Here is a 6175-nt window from a genome sequence, read left to right on the forward strand (position 1 = left end):
ACATAATAAATTAATAAATATTAATCACCTGATAGCAGAATGAGAATCAGTGTTGTGTATCTCAATATGTACAGTAAGGTGTAGAGTTGAGTCATTTCTGAACACAGCTCTGTGAGGATTCTGTATAATAGTGCTGTATGTGCTGAACTTTACACATGAGGGAACACGTCTCTAGAAGGCCACACCCAGGAAGTGCTGCTGTTGTAGTATAACTTTATACAGATCATCACGTAAAATGATAATCAACACACTGCATCTGACTTCACCTGTATTTGGAAGTTTTCGCTGAAATATAAATGTTTGGTAGTGAAACTTCTATAAAACTTAAGGATAGCAAAGAGCAAACATAGAAATCTGTATATTTCTTTCTTTCTTTCTTTCTTTCTTTCTTTCTTTCTTTCTTTCTTTCTTTCTTTCTTTCTTTCTTTCTTTTTTAATTTTGAGGTACATGAAGTTGAGTAACGTCAGTGTGCTGGATCAAGTGCTATTTTATAAGATGTCAAATAATTAGTGTTTATAATGAAACCCAATTTTGAATGTAATACTTCATTTTGGATTTTTGTTGCATTTTCATAATAAACATATTACATATTTATTCCATTATTTTATGTATTTTATCACAATCACCAGCAGAGAACAATATTAAAAATTTTAATTTCTTTTATTTCTTTAATTTATATTTATATAGCACTTTTAACAACGCACATTGTCCCAAAGCAGCTTTAAAGATATAAATAAATAGTAAATTTGAATTTATAAATTAGTTTATAAGATTATGAATTGTAGGGAAATTTCTTGCATAATTGTTTAAACAATTCACATTATTAGCATGTGTAAGACGATGATTGTTGATGTCCAACCATATCAAATAAACATCAAACTTCTGGAACTGAGACAGAGAAGTGTATTTAAGTGAAATAGGTGAACAGCTCCCCCTACTGGGAGAGAAAAAAGGCTTTTTGTACAGTGTGTATGAGTTTTGTGTCACTGTGGGCTCCATGGCGCAGTAGTACAGTGCAGAGTCTGATACTGCAGCAGGAAAGATCTCCAGATCTACTTTCTTTTTGTCTTTATGAAGTTTTATTAAAATTCGTGGATCGAGTTGTTCAGCTCTAGTGACAGTTTCTGAGGATTTAATAATACGCAGAAGAAACTCTGGTCCTGATTGAGGTTTTTGTTGATACCAGTGGAGATAAACAGCTGAATCATCATATGTGCAGGTCAGTGTGGTGTTACTGCCTTCAGGTGAAGATATGATGGTTTGTTCTGGTGTAATGCTGCTGCCAGCAGCTCCTGCTGTAAACACATTACAACAACAAATATTTCTAATGTCATTTCTTAAGGACCAACTGAATCATCATGTTTATGTTTCAGTACAAATCTCCAGCATCCACATAAAGTTTGTGTAGAATATAAAAGACTTACCAATGATTTGAACAACTATGAAAAGAAAGAAGAAGAACATGATGGTTGTGTCTTGCAGTAGATATAAATGTCAGTATCTCTGTGAAACTGTCTAAACTGTATCTCACCACATCGAGCTCTGCCCACTTTTACTGAGGTGTAGTCATGACCATTCTGTCATCAATCCCTCAGTTTGTAGTCGTGTAAATTCTGCCCTCATTTCATGTGAAATTACAAAGATGAAAGATTTTTATTTATTTTTAAATCAAATAATTGAATTGAAGATTAAATGTAGATAATACAGAGTTAATTTAGAGATTTGTTCAGAGAGTTTATGATGTGTGTTAATGTTCTAAATGTTTTTGTTGTAAAGAATTTTCTGATAATGCTGAAAAGGTGGTATAGATGAATATCTAATACTAAAACTAACAAATAATAAATAAACAAATACAACATGATTCTGCTTGTTTAACTTTTAATTCTTCAAGTAATTTGTTTTTAAGATAATCAGCTGTAAAACATAAATAAGTTCCAACATTGTTCACCCAGATGAGGATGGGTTCCTTTTGAATTGTTTTCCTTTCCTAAAAAAAATCTTGTCTATCTATCTATCTATCTATCTATCTATCTATCTATCTATCTATCTATCTATCTATCTATCTATCTATCTATCTATCTATCTATCTATCTATCTATCTATCTATCTATCTAGCTAGCTAGCTAGCTAGCTAATATATATTCTTGTAATCTATTTATTTCTGTAAAAGTACTTTGAGAGAATGTTTATTGTTAAAACCTCTATACAAATTAAATTAAATTAAAAACTGAATGTTTTAAACAAACACTTTTGAGAAATGATTCACTTTTTTCCCTTCAAACTTTCTCACACTGAACACTGTACAAAAAGGCAGAACTGTACTTGTAATAAAGGCTGTTTTAGTCACTTGTTTAAAGATACGAAAAAAATGTTTTGTGGAGTCCATTGTAGGACACAATCATACACACTGACACACATTCACATAATACAGATTATATGGACAACAATTAGCCAACAAGGCACGTCTTTGGGTTGGTGGAGGAAACATCTGAAGCACAGTGAAACAAATTCAGCACACACAATGGATGTGAGATTCAGAACCCTCAGTCTCAAGGTGAAAACAAACATGCCAACCACTAATCCACTGTCTCCCCCTGTTGGCAGTTTTCAGTATAACATAAAGGTGTAGAGGTTTTTGTGAGTAGTGTTGCTGCATCACAGCTCCAGGGTTCCTAGTTTGATGCTGAGGTGAAGTTACTGTCAGTTTGTGTGCAGTTTTGTGATTTCACCCAGTGTATGTGTCGGTTTCCAACAAAACTTGACAGTACTAAATTTGCTGGGATTAAATGTCCCTCAGTGTGAATGAGTGTGTGAAAGGGTTTGTGCAGGGTGTTGCAGAAGACTGACATTCAGATCCAAGTGTATTCTCACCTCACACTAAGCAGATCTCAATACAGGCTTTAAAGTCACCATGATCCTGACCAGTGAAAAATAATTATTAAAGGATTAATGTTGTCCTCTAATGATGAAATATGTGTAAATGATATCAACTCTTTATATTGAGAGAGATAAATAGAGAATCCCCCAACAAAGGCATGTTAATTTACAGAACTGCCTTCAATATAACAAAACTGTGACAGAGTTTTTGTACAGAGCAGCTGGATTTCCTGTCACTGTGGGCTCCAGAGCACAGTAGTATAGAGCAGAGTCTGATACAGCAGCAGAGGAGATGATTAGATCCACTTTCTTTTTAATTTTTTCTAGTTTGATTGACAATCGTGGATGAGGTGGTTGAGCTTCTATGACTTGTTTACCGCTTTCATAGATCAGCAGCAGAAACTCTGGTCTTGATCCAGGTTTTTGTTGATACCAGTGAAGTGTGTTAACTGATCCAGTATATGTGCAGGACAGTGTGATGTTGCTGCCTTCAGTTACAGATAAAGTGGTTTCTTCTGGTTTAATGCTGATATCAGCAGCTTCAACTATTAAAGAAACATACAATAATATCATGACCATTTTTTAAATAATACATTTAAGTGGTTTCTGTTCATTAAAAAATAATAATTTCACATGTAATATAAAACTTACCAGTATCAGCAATAGTGAAGAAAAGCAAGAAGAGGAGTAACATTGTGATCCTGAGTGTTTAGTTCAGACCTCCAGCTCTAGAAATAAATGTCAGGGTTGTGTATGTGAGATTGTCTCTGATGTCTCCACATGTAGCTCCGCCCACTCATATTTATTCATAGACATCTAAACTCTTATTTTTGTTTACTATACCAAAAACATCTGAAAATATATTTTCCCCATTAATACAGTTCTAATAGGCCAAGGACATATAGACAGCAAAAATTATTGAAATTGTGCAGTTGTTTTTATAAAAAATTGTGGTATATATTAATAATCTATATTTTGTGTAGTTTCCAGCACACATTCAATATTTCAAACAAAATAATACACTATATAAGAGTGTTCAGTTTGTATACCACTTTTATTGAATCTCGGATAAAATAAATAAATAAAATCTCTGTTATTTATAGACAGAGTTGAAGTAGACTTTTAGATTGGAAGGTAAAGTTTACACATACAATATATTCAAGCACAAACATCATAAACATTCAAAGCAACACCAAAAAGTAGAAATTGAAAAAGGAAAATGTATTTGAAATAAAAAGTCAGACAGCTCCCCCTACTGGGGAAAAGTAAAACAATAATCTTTTATATGAAGTAGTTTTTGTACAGTGTATTTGAGTTTCCTGTCACTGTGGGCTGCAGGATACAATAATACAATGCAGAGTCTGATACTGAAGCAGAGAAGATCTCCAAATCCACACGCTTCACGCTCTTATGAATTTTAGCAGATATATGAGGATGAGGAGTTTCAGCTCTCTGATTTGCTCCTGATTCCATCAGGAGAACGAGGAAATCTGGTGCAGCGTTGGAATATTGTCGATACCACTGTATATTGTTAATAGTAAGAGTGTATTCATAAACACAGGAGAGTGTAACTGCTTGCTCCTCTTTAGCATAGACAGCAGAAGATGTGGGAGTAATGCTGTCCTGTGTGCTCTCACCTGAAGAGGACATTCATTTCAGAAAATTATAATCATATATATTATTCAAATACATTCTTATAATCTAAAACAGTTTTGTTTCTTATACTTTAACATTTCTTTACAGTTTTAAACTCATAAAGCCTTTAAAAAGATACACGGGATAAATGTAACACAAGATGATCTATGAAGAACCCACTTTCTTCTGTAAAACATTTTTAAGGTTAATATAAAGGACAGATTTCTTTGAAGTAACTTTTAGTAATTAAAGCATCTCGTTTATACTTATTTAGAAATGATATTGAGATGAACTTACAGAGAAGAAGCACTAGTAGAAACAGTAGAAAGAGCAGCATGATGGAGATGGAAGCTGCTGAAAGAAAAAAGGGAATGAGTGCAGTTTACTAAAGAAGCCTGTGGAGCTCCACCTTCTTACACTGTTCCTGAGTGGATTTGTCACCAGGGGGCCCTAAGTACTGCATCCCTGAATGGCAAAGTACGGTTTAACCCTTGAAAATAGTCACCTTCCATTTTTTAAATAAAATAAAGTAAAAGCGTGATTTATTGTTGGGATAAGTTGCATTTAAAATTAAATGAGGTAGCAAACAGCAAATGCCACAAAAACATGGCTGCCATTAGCCCCAGACCGAATATGAACTCTAGACTGTACTTAGCTCCAATGTATATATTTGTAAATTGTGTCCAAACTAGTACAGAAACTATGCTAACTTAGCTAATCTCCTTTCTCTACATCCTTTATTGTAATTATAGCTGTCAATCTACTTATTACGGTGGCCAAGAAGTGCAGAACACATTAACAAATCTGAAAACACAACAATTCAGACAAACCGGAAAAGGTAGGTATAGTTTGTGAATGGAAACTTACCGATCGTTGGACAAGACATCTGGCATTCAAGATATACAGGAAGTACAACAGTCTTTTTTTTTTTTTTTTTTTTTGTTAAAATATTATAATTTTTTTATTAAGCAATTATATAACAAATAATATACAAACCACGTGGCAATAACAAGTACAATTTACATTAAAATACACAGAACAGGTGCATGAAAATACAAATATATACACATTTATTTAGGAGAAAGTGGGAAAAAATTATAAATAAATAAAATTTATAATAATAAAAATAATAAAATAAAATTTAAAAAAAATATATTTTTCTATGAAGGACAAAAGATTCATTGCATTTTTTTTTTTTTATCACTTCAATGGTTTTTGTGACAGAAATGAACTCATTATAAAATGCAAAAAAAAACGTTTTAGGTTTCACTTTCAAGTATTTCGATTTGTGTATATAAAATCTTTCCATCAGAAGTAAATTATTAACAAGAAAGTCGTCTTTGTTATTGTTTATTACAAGTCCAAAGATAATGTCCTTCACAGTATAGTTTCTTTCGGCTTCTCCCGTTAGGGGTCGCCACAGCGGATCCTCCGCATGTTTGATTTGGCACATGTTTTACGCTGGATGCCCTTCCTAACGCAACCCTCCCCAATTTATCCGGGCTTGGGACTGGCACTGAAAGTGGCTGGGGATGGTTCCCTGACCGGGAATCGAACCCGGGTCGCAGCGGTGAGAGCGCTGCATCTTAGACCACTAGACCACCAGGGGACCATAATGTCCTTCACAGTGAAATTTCTTAGTGAAATTTCTTATATGGGAAA

This window comes from Silurus meridionalis, chromosome 6 (assembly GCF_014805685.1).
Source record: "Silurus meridionalis isolate SWU-2019-XX chromosome 6, ASM1480568v1, whole genome shotgun sequence".
NCBI lineage: Eukaryota > Metazoa > Chordata > Actinopteri > Siluriformes > Siluridae > Silurus > Silurus meridionalis.